The following is an 11433-nucleotide window of genomic DNA, read 5'->3' as shown; positions in this document are numbered from 1 at the left end:
TAATTATTTCAAAATGTTCGAAATTAAAGAAGCTCGATAATTAATTTGTGTCATGGAGAGGCAAAATTGGGTGTCAACATCACATGCAGAGAGTCATTGGGTCAGAATTTTGTAAGGTTGATTTTGTGTGTTTCTTTGTGGCACAAGTTTAATACAAAGTTGAAACTTGTTCCTGTACGTGCTGGGGTATTTTTATATTCGTAGGCATTGCCTATATGTGAAACGAAATTGAGAGAAAAGAAAGAAAGGGTTGGGTCTGAGTGTTAGGCTGACAAAGTGGGTTAGATCATCGTGAGTTGACCCCCTTACACTAAGTACGTAGGCATGTAATTCAATGAAAATGTTAAGGCAATGCAAGATAAGATACAAAAGTAGATGCATGCATGACAAATCAACATAAATAACTTTAAAATGTTCACTTTGTGGGAAGATGACCATAACAAATATTGAAGATCATGCGAGCTATTACATGACATCCGACATAATCCCTATGTTGGCACGGGGAGACTTCTTGCCGGGTAGAGCTCCGTCAAACTTTATATTCATTCCTTAACTTTAACTTTAAGGTTTTTTTGTGGATCGACTAGCCTAAGCCTACAAAGGCTCCTATGTTGGTGCATAGTTAATGGGACCGGGGTTGCTAATAGGATTTTCTTATCGAATCCATCCTCAATGCCCGATTCGTTGCTAAGTAAAATCCCACAGAATAGTTTAATATCATAAAAACATAATCATTTACATAGCCTTAAATCGTCAAAGCACCATTAGGTAGAATAGCTCATTAAAACATGATGATTCAGATGTGAGATTTGTCCTTATCACATAGAATCCATTCTTTGGCTAAAAAGCTCTTTCATCATCATTCAAACATTCTTTCATTTCATAAAACTCCCTTTAATCATAGACATTTGCTTTCATAAACATTCATTTTGGACTCGAAGATTTCAATTCAAACTTCATTGAAACATAGTGAAATTAGGTGGGTTCTATGCAAATAAAACTTCAAATCATTAACATCAACCAACATGCATGAGAGTAATGGAATGCATCAGTTAAAACATATTTAAAACAACCCACTAATCCACATTAAAACTTCTTTCATTCTTTCATATAAGAACCTTTGATAATCAACCACTTCATGAAATTTAGAGTCAATATAAACTTAAAATAGATAGATAAACCTCAAGTAATCAATAATCTTTGCATTTGAGTCATGATATGAAAATCCATAAAAATTCATCATCTGAAATTGAGCAATTGAGTTTAGAAAAATACTTGAGTTCCATAAGTGGAAGAACACATGAATGAGACCTATATCCCTTGGGAATTAAAGCCCTAATGTAGCTTTAAGAATGGAGGCTTGAAGAACCTTGAAGTGAAACCCTAGACTTTGCTTGGAACCCCTAGGAGAACTTGAGTAATTGAGTCTAAGTATTAGAATAGCTTAGGGTCCTTAGATAGAGTCAATTTAATCCTCAAAATGACCACACTTTGGTTGTTAAAATATGTAAAATGACTAAAATGCCCTTTAAATATCTGGGCAGAACTGACCTACAGTCTTTCTTACAACTCATAGAAGGGTCGACGAGTAGTAGGAATGACTCATCCTGCAGGGTCTAAGGAAGTTCCAGAGAACTGACGCTCAGGACTTCTTCTACGACTCACTTCTTAGTTGTTGACTCTTCTACGAGTTGTAGAATAGGCTCGTCTTGCAGTGTTTGAGGAAGACCCTGAGGAGTGATTCTCAGAAGTTTCTCTATGACTCATCTCTACTATTTGTAGCCTTGATGATGAGTTATAGACTGAAGTTGCCCTGTAGGGTATGAGAACCTTGCAAGTCAAGGACTCTGAAGTTTCTTGATAAGTCATTTCTATGACTCATCTAGACCTATACGAGTCATTAAGTGGAATCGTAAACTAGTTCTTCCCTTGGTCAAATTTTCAATCCTTCTAGGACTCTTACGAGTCAGTCCTATGACTCATAGGATCTTCTACGACTAGTATAGTGAGTCGTAGAACCTGATTTCTTCCCATTTTTTTAGAATTGTTCCTTCATTTCGACTCTTCAACTTACGGGGTATTACAATATCTCCCCTTGGAAATATTCATCCTCGAATGAGAATCATTAGAATAGAAAAAGACACAGCATGAGGAATAGTAAGCCAACATAAATACCAAAACACTTTGAAAGTCATAGAACATGAGATCTTTAAACTTAGCATAAAACAACACTTTAAAATCAACTACATCAACATGTATGCATATGAAGACATTGGAGAAAAACTGAAATGTAGGAGTCTTAATCATTTAAGTATGAATAACTTAGTTCCTTAAGCTTGAGTAGAATGAAAAAGACGAGGGTATCACTTCATCATATCCAACTTCCTTGTTTCTCAATCTCATAACTTGCCGGTCAAAAATTTCAACTAGGACCTCTTTGTAGGTCAAGTTTTCTTCAAAATTCGCTACTTCCAATGGCACAATAGAACTAGGATCACCCATACATTTCCTCAATATAGACACATGGAACACTGGATAAACTATGGCCATTTCCAAAGGCAACTCCAACTCATAGGTAACCTAACCAACACGTCTCATGATTTTATAAGGCCCCACATACTAGGGCTCAATTTCCCTTTCTTACCAGAATGAACCACACCATTTAGGGGTAAAACCTTGAAGTACACCCAATCATCCACATTAAACTCTATAGCCCTTCTTTTAATATTGGAATAGGACTTTTGGAGACTTTGAGCCCTCTTTAACCTTTCTCTAATGACTTTCGTATCAAATCGGGACCTAACATGATCATCTCACCTACTTCGAACCAACCAACTAGAGAGCTACATCATCTTATATACAAATCCTCAAACAGCGCTATCTCAATGCTTGAGTGGTACCTATTATTATAGGCAAACACAATAAGCGATAGATAGTCATCCCAACTCACTTTGAACTCCAACATAGAAGCCCTTAACATATCCTCTAGTGTTTGAATTGTTCGTTCAGCTTGCCCATCAGTTTGAGGATGGAATGCAGTACTTAGCTTCACCTTGGAACCAAGTCCTCTTTAAAATAATCTCCAAAAATGAGAAGAAAATTGGGTACCACGATCCAAAATAATTGACAAAGGAATACCATGCAACCTTACCAACTCCCGAATATACTACTTAGCATAATCCTTGACACTAAGAAGTATTGACTTGTAGAAAGTGAGCCAACATAGTCAATCTATCAATAATCACCCAAATTGAATCATGACGTTTCCGAGTATGAGACAAACCAACTATAAAAACCATGTTCACATCTTCCACTTCCAAGTAGGGATTTTGATGTCTTCTGCTAGGCCATCTGGCCTTTGATGTTCGACTTTAACTTGTTGGCAATTTAGGCATTCAACCATAAATTTGCTATGCCCTTTTTAATGCCTCCCTACCCATATAGCTTGTTTAAGTATCGTTACATTTTAATCAAACCAGGATGAATGAAATATGAAGAATTATGACCCTCCTTCAAGGTCAAACCCCTTAGTCCATCAACATCCGAAACACATAACCGACTTTGATAATAAAGTACCCATCTCCCCTTTGTGAAAAAAACTCTACCTTCTTTTCTTTCACAAACTTCTTTAACAATACAAATGTCGGTTCAATGTCTTTCTTTGATTTAACATCCACCATCAAAGATTATTCAGACTTGTTATGGAGAAACATACCACAATAATCGGAACCACTCAACTTCACCCCTAATCTAGCGAACCGATGAACATCTTTCATCAACTCTCTCTTCCCTTTTATCCACATGAGCCACACTCCCCATAGATACTCTACTAAGTGCATTGGAAAGAACATTGGCCTTATCCGGATAGTAATGCATACTCATATCATAGTATTTGAGGATTTCAAGCCATCTATTTTGCCTTAGATTGAGGTCCTTTTGGGTGAACACATATTGGAGACTTTTATGATTGGTGAACATATCCACATGTACCTCATAGAGGTAATGCCGCAAAATCCTTAAAGAAAATACAAAGGCCACCAACTCAAGATCATGGGTAGGGTAGTTATGTTCATATACCTTCAATTATCTAGAAGTATAGGCTATGACCTTGCCATTTTCCATCAAGACACAATCCAAACCAATCATTGAAGCATCACATATACCATAAATATTTCTAATCCTTTCGGCAAAGTCAAAATAAGAGTAGAGGTAAGTCGATCTTTCAAAGTTTGGAAACTCTTTTCACACTCATCCGTCCATAAAAACTTTTCCTTATTTTGAATCAACTTCATCATAGGAGATGAGATGGAATAGAACCTTTCAACGAACCTTCTATAATAATTAGCTAGACCCAAAAAGGTCCTAATGTCCGATCGAGACAATAGTCTAGGCCAATTCTTGACCGCCTCTATTTTCTTAGGATCAACCTTGATCCCATCACCGGACACTATGTGACAAAGAAACGCCACCTACTTCAACAAAAAATCACACTTACTAAATTTGGCAAAAAATTGCTTTTTCCTCAAGATTTGAAGTACAACCCTCAAGTGATTCTTATTTTTTTCTGTTATATTCGAATACATTAAGGGAAGGTATAGGATGGTTTGAAGGAAAACCTTTAAGGTACAATCAGTACTAAGGACAAAAGCTATAGTGGAGCCCTAACATCAGATGAAGGAAGTAACAAATGATACAGGTTTACATACAGAATAGTATGGCAATGATAAGGCATCTTCTGAGCCACTTTAAGCTCCTACAAATGTTCATGTAAAGGGTAAAATATGATGTGTGGTAAGAGAACTGGAAAAAATAAAGGGAAAAGAAATATCACCTGTTCTCTATGCCTACGGATAATACCCTCTTAAATTGACTATATGGGTTCATAAGAGGCCTTTGGATGACAACCAATACAGAGAAATCTTGAAGCACTCGTAAGACCCTATGAGTCTAGTTAACATTCGAGGACGAATGTTCCAAAGGGGAGAAGGATGTTATACCCCGTACCTTTGTGCTTCGGAATGTCTTCTTAAGCTTTTTGAAAGTTGTCCCATGACCCAGATTATCTATAACATGATTAAATAACTCTAAGGAAGGGAGGACGTGATGCCCCTTAAGAGTGAAGGTTGGAAATAGGTCTATAAGGATTTGAATGAGTTGGAGGCCATGTAATGAGTCATAGGACTCGACTTACTTGCGTAAGATATCAACTTGGATGTTTTACGTACTTAAGCTATTGAAGTACGTGTTGAGCTTACATAGCAAGGAATATATAGGCTCTTAAAGTAAGACGAGATTACGAACCCAAAAAAATGAAGCAAGAAGGTGACAAGTAGGTGACACACCTACTTGGGCTAAGTAGGTGACCCACCTACTTAGGGTGGACCCCACGCTGCCATGTGGCAGCGTATGATTGGTTACATGGCGTGAGGTGGCACCCTAGGGGGCTTCCACAAGTCACCCCTGAGGGCTGCCACATATCCCCTTTTAAGAACACATATATATACGTGCATATTGCTAATCAACATCATTTTCAGCATCTTAGCCTTAGAAAAGTTGAGAGAAAAGCTAGAAAACAAGAATAAGGGAGCTACGGCTAGGGTTCTTCCAAGTTAAGTTTCCCAATTTGTTTTTGTGAATTAATTATTTAAGGTATCCTATGGGGATATGATGGTGTTTAACAACATAAAATTTATTGTTAGGGCAAAGAGGAGGTTTTTGTTCTTGTTAACAGACCCATTTTTGAATGATACTGCTGTTAGTAAAACGAGTATAACTCCTTGTGTAAGGCTTTGTTTCAAATGATTCAAGATGTTTTGGATATATATTTCATAGGGATATAACTTTTATTTAGCCTTTAAAACCCAGTTTTGATTGTCTCCACTCAAAAAAGGGTGATGAAGTATGGGGGAGGTGCTGCCCAGATTTTATTTTGGAAATCCTACATGGATTGCTCTTTGTATTTTGGGAATATATTTTTATACAAAATTGCGGTAAGGGTGATTTGAAATTGTATGCGAACTTAAGACACATTTCTATAACTTTATTTGAGGCCAAAAATCCCGTTTCCCTCAATTACCCCTTCGAAACTAAGTGATAATATAAGACAGTAGGCTGTCCAAAATTCACGTTTTAATAGTTTTGGTGAGTTTGATGAGTTTAACGTAAGGTAAGGTCTTTTCTTTTAATTTGGAGTTTATGATGTTGTTATTAAGTGTATTACACGTCGTGTAGGTGGCTGTAAATATGAAAATTCCTTAAATATGCTTGACATTAGGAACAATTTAAATTGGAGTTGTTATAATTAAATTGAAGTCGGGTAAGGTGTTGCGCTTGTGGTGCTGCGTCTGTAGGTGGTCTGGTGATGTATTGTAGGGCCTATAAGTGTTCTAAAATACATATAGGTGCTGCTGGTTGCAGCCACATGACCCTCCGCTTCGTACGGTTAAAGGATTTACGAAATAGAGACTTGAAACCCTATTTTGGATATCGTAATTTTGAGCAAGTTGTTTGGAGTTTGTATTGTGTACCGTTGATGTGAATTCCTTGTATATATGCTGCAGGGTGTTTTTGTTGGTTAGCTGAAGTGATTAGAGATGTAATTGGAAATTCGGATAGGGCATGTTATAGAGGATATGTTGTCCGAATTTTGTTAACTTCTTAAATATCTAATAGACTAGTCGAGGAAAGCAAATAAGGAATTAGTTCCTATGGATAGTTGGTGACAGAATTGAAAGCTGGAAAGTCAAAGATTAATAATACTAGTATTACCTTCGTGTTAAATATGTTCAGAGGACGACGAGATAAGCCAGGTTCAAAGCAATCGATAAGAGGTATGTGAAGCTACCCTTTCTTCTCTTTTGGCATGTCTTAGATGTAAGTATTATTTATGTGAAATTGGGAGTTATTCCATTCGTAAAGCTCCGAGTATAGTTCATAATTCTTATCCACTTCATGATGGTGGAACTCCTGTAATAGTCAAACTATTTCCTTTTTAAGGTTTTTTTTATATGATAAAAGGTAATATATGTAAAGCCTATTCCTTCTCTTCTTTTGGCATATTTTCAAGTTAAGTAGTGAATGATATGAACTTGAGGGTAAATCTACTCATAAATACCAAGCGTAATTCATGACCCTTATTTACTTCTTAATGAAAACACTCTTACAGTAATTGAACTAGGACCTCTCAAGCCTTCCATACGTTAGGAAGTGAGGAGTACGTAAAGTATATCCTTCTTTTCTATTAGCATATCTCAGTCCTAAGTGGATTGTGTATGTAATGTGGGAATAATTCCATTTATAGAACCCTGAGTATGGTTCGTCAATCTTATTCACTTCACGATATTAGAACTCCTGCGATAGTCTTCTACCTGACAAAACGTAGTACACGTGAAACCTATCCCTTCCTTCTTTTGAAAAAGTAGGATATAAGTGAAGCGATATATTGTATGAGTTAAAGGTGATCCCATTTATAAGTTTCAGGTATAAATCATGACTTGTACTGACTTCTTTAGGTTAGGATTCTTAAAGTGGTGAAACTCCTATTCCTCGACCCTTCTATTAGCTAAGTAATGATTGGATGTGTAAACTCTTATACCTAGAGACTCTTTGACACATCTTATGATGATATTCGGGAGATGGTTGTTAAGTTACCAGGTTTTGTGTGCACGTATATGCATTATTATATGTATAGGGATCGGGCCATACGTTCCTCGGCACTAATGTGTTATATGTATAAGGATCGGACTATACGTTCTTCGGCACTAACGTGTTATATGTATAAGGATCGGGTCGTATGTTCCTCGGTACTAACATATTATATATATGGATTGGGCCGAACGATCCTCAGCACTAATATATTATATGTGTAGGGATCGGGTCGGAGGTTCCTTGGCACTAACCTATAATATCTATATGGATTGGGCTATACATCCCACGGCGCTAATAGTATGCATAAGCCCACGATGATAAACTGATATATTTGTAATGTCGGGTCCCCAAGTGGGCCAAATACGGTACGTGATAATGATATACATGACCTTACTTTGTCAGGTGCAGGTATAGTACCCTATTAAATGCTATATTTGATTTCCTGCCGCCTATGTCAGTTGTTATCTCAGTTACATTATGCTTATATACTCAGTACATATATCGTACTGACCCCCTTTCTTCGAGGGGCTGCAATTCATGCCCGTAGGTACAGATATAGGTTTTGGGAGTCCGCCAGCTTAGGATTCCACTCAGCCAGTTTGGAAGAAGCTCCATTGATTTGGAGCTGAGTTGTAGTACAAAACCTCCTATGTATACATTTGTTTATTCAGAGGTACGGCGGGGGCCATGTCCCGCTATATGTTACTATTAATATTCTTAGAGGTCTGTGGACATATGTGTGGGTTTTACATGTAAGTTTTTTTCAGTTATGTATACATGATGTATTGTAAATATTAAGATACTATGGCAACCTTGTTGGCTTGCACGCCCTTTCATGATAAGATATAAATAAAAGAGGCTACAGGCATGAAAATGCTATAACCCATTAGGGTTCTTATGTATAGTTCTTATATTGATCGTTACATCTGCTAGATACGTATACAATGCCCAGGTCGGACTCTAGTTGCAGCCCATGGGGTTGGGTCATGACAGAAGTGGTATCAGGGCAGTTCATCCTTGGAGTGTCTACAGACCGTGTCTAGTAAAGTCTTGATTATCGATGTATTGCATGCCACATCTATAAACACGAGGCTATAGGACATTTAGGATATTTCTTTTTTTTCATATCTAAGGTCGTGCGATAAAGCCAAGTCATAGGAAATGGAACTTTTTATACTAACCTCTGATTTCAGATTAAAGACGATGTCAATAGAAGGAAATGACTGACGATATGGGAAGTTACAAAGCATGCAGGTAAGTCTAGGCACGAAAGATGTTTGCCAGGTAAGGTATGGAAATACGATTGACATGTAAAGTTGGAAATTGAAAGGAAAAAGTAGATAAAGTTGAAAAGTGAAAGAAATATGGACGGAAGGTCTAACAGACACAGTTTGAGTTAGACATGTGAGGTAAGTCCCTCATTTTATACTATTGTTGATATTGGGTGCCCTGTGAGGATGTAATATGATATGATATGATACGTATATATGTATATTTATGCGTGCTGGCCCTGTGAGGCACTGTTGGTATTTTCTGCGTGCAGGTTTGAGATAGTAAGAAATACAGAGAAAACTCTGCCCAAATTTTGCAAGAAATATAAAGAGAATGAGCTACAGGGTTGTAGTATGTCTTGAAAGGTCGTTTCTACAATAATGATAAAATTTAGATAAACTACAAGTATGGCTAACCTCGAGAAATAATTTAATTATTGAACTAATGGCAATAGAAACTGGGAGGTCGATATTGATATGGTAAACCGAAGTTGGAAAAGACTTGTGACCCTAAGAAGATAATTTAAGGAAGACTGTTAGATCTGGATAGAATGATATATTAAGGTACCGACTAGATTGATATTGTAATATATATGTAACAAAAAAAAGGAAAGGATGAGAAATCTCCTCTATAGTGAAATAGGAGAAAACTTGAGAGTAAGTAAGAGAAGCGAAAGAAAGTGTGACAAACTAGATTGTGAGTGCGTGCCGGTACAGTGAAATGTGTAAAGCAGAATAAGTTAAGTGGAAGACAAAAAGACAAATAGTGAATGAATAAGAAAGACTTACACCGATTTATAGGGAATGTTAAGAATAAAAGGTCAAGTGGTATTCACTGGAATAAAGCTAGTATTATGACGAAGCTTGAAATACGGATCATCAAAGTATAAGTGCTCCCGAGTGGAGAATTTGAACCAATTATGAGCATGAGCTAATTACTGATTGGGATAAATGAAATGTGGCTTTGAATACACTGCTACATTAAGGATATTACTCGAGTCCCAGTGTTCAAGACTGGAGTTGGTACTGTAAATTGAGGGTTCTAAGCACCTCATAATGGTATTAAGGTTTCGTACATGGGTAACCCAAAGTATAGGGGATGTAAAGGAAGATATGGAAATTATGTAGTATACTAAATAGGTTAGAAAGGACTCCTATGCATTTGGAAAGTTAGAAATAAACAGATAATGATATGGATACACCCTAAATGGGGGAAGTGGATAAGAGAAATATAAGCATAAGAGAAAATCAACTGACTCTATCATGTGTAAATGGGAACGCTTAAACTTCAAACGAGACCCCATAAGGGATGGATGCAATCATACCAGCACTAACGCACCAGATCCTATCAGAACTCCGAAATTAAGTGTGCTTGGGCAAGAGTAGTACTAGGATGGGTAAACCCTTGTGAATCCCTATGCGGCTGTGATATGAGATGACATGGATGTATGTATATGTTGGCCTTGCATGGCATTGTTGGTATAAAGAAGAATTGTGTATATGTGACTCCACCGTGAAAGATCATAAGACCCTTTAAGATAGGGGATGTAGCTTTGCAAAACAACTGATGCAACTTACAAATGGCGGTATGCCAAGAGTAAAACCAGGTGATTACTCGATAAATGAAGTCGGTAGTAGCCATATAACTACTATATTCAAATACATTAAGGGAAGATATAAGATGGTTTGAAGGAAAAACTTTAAGGTACAATTAGTACTAAGGACAAAAGCTATAGTGGAGCCCTAACATCAGATGAAGAAAGTAACAAATGATACAAGTTTACATACAGACTAGTATGGCAATGCTAAGGCATCTCCCGAGCCACTTTAAGCTCCTACACATGTTCATGTAAAGGGTAAAATATGATGTGTGGTAAGAGAATTGGAAAAAAGAAAGGGAAAAGAAATATCACCTGTTCTCTATGCCTACGGGTAATCTACCCTCTTAAATTGACTATATGGGTTAATAAGAGGTCTTTGGATGACAACCAATACAGAGAAATCTTGAAGAACTCATAAGACCTTATGAGGCTAGTTAACATTCGAGGACGAAGGTTCTAAAGGGGGGAATGATGTTATACCCCGTACCTTTGTGCTTCGAAACGTCTTCTTAAGCTTTTTGAAAGTTGTCCCATGACCCAGATTATCTATAACATGATTAAATAACTCTAAAGAAAGGAGGACGTGATGCCCCTTAAGAGTGAAGGTTGGAAATAGGTCTATAAGGATTTGAAATGAGTTGGAGGCCAAGTAATGAATCGTAGGACTCGACTTACTTGCGTAAGCTATCAACATGGATGTTTTACGTACTTAAGCTATTGGAGTATATGTTGAGCTTACGTAGAAATGAATATATAGGCTCTTAAAGTAAGATGAGTTTATGAACCCACGAAAATGAAACAAGCAGGTGACAAGTAGGTGACACACCTACTTGGCCTAAATAGGTAACCCACCTACTTAGGGTGGACCCCACGCTGCCATGTGGCAGCGTATGATTGGTTGCATGGCGTGAGGT

General features: G+C 37.2%; 1 pseudogene; it reads left to right on the top strand.

Annotated features, from left to right (window-relative positions):
• The first annotated feature begins 10229 nt into the window (after window positions 1-10229).
• Window positions 10230-10350, top strand: LOC129904369 (5S ribosomal RNA; annotated as a pseudogene).
• Window positions 10351-11433: the final 1083 nt, after the last annotated feature.

This window comes from Solanum dulcamara, chromosome 1 (assembly GCF_947179165.1).
Source record: "Solanum dulcamara chromosome 1, daSolDulc1.2, whole genome shotgun sequence".
NCBI classification, from domain to species: Eukaryota; Viridiplantae; Streptophyta; class Magnoliopsida; order Solanales; family Solanaceae; genus Solanum; species Solanum dulcamara.
The sequence above is the reverse complement of the archived record's forward strand: the minus strand, read 5'-3'. Positions and strand labels throughout refer to the sequence as shown.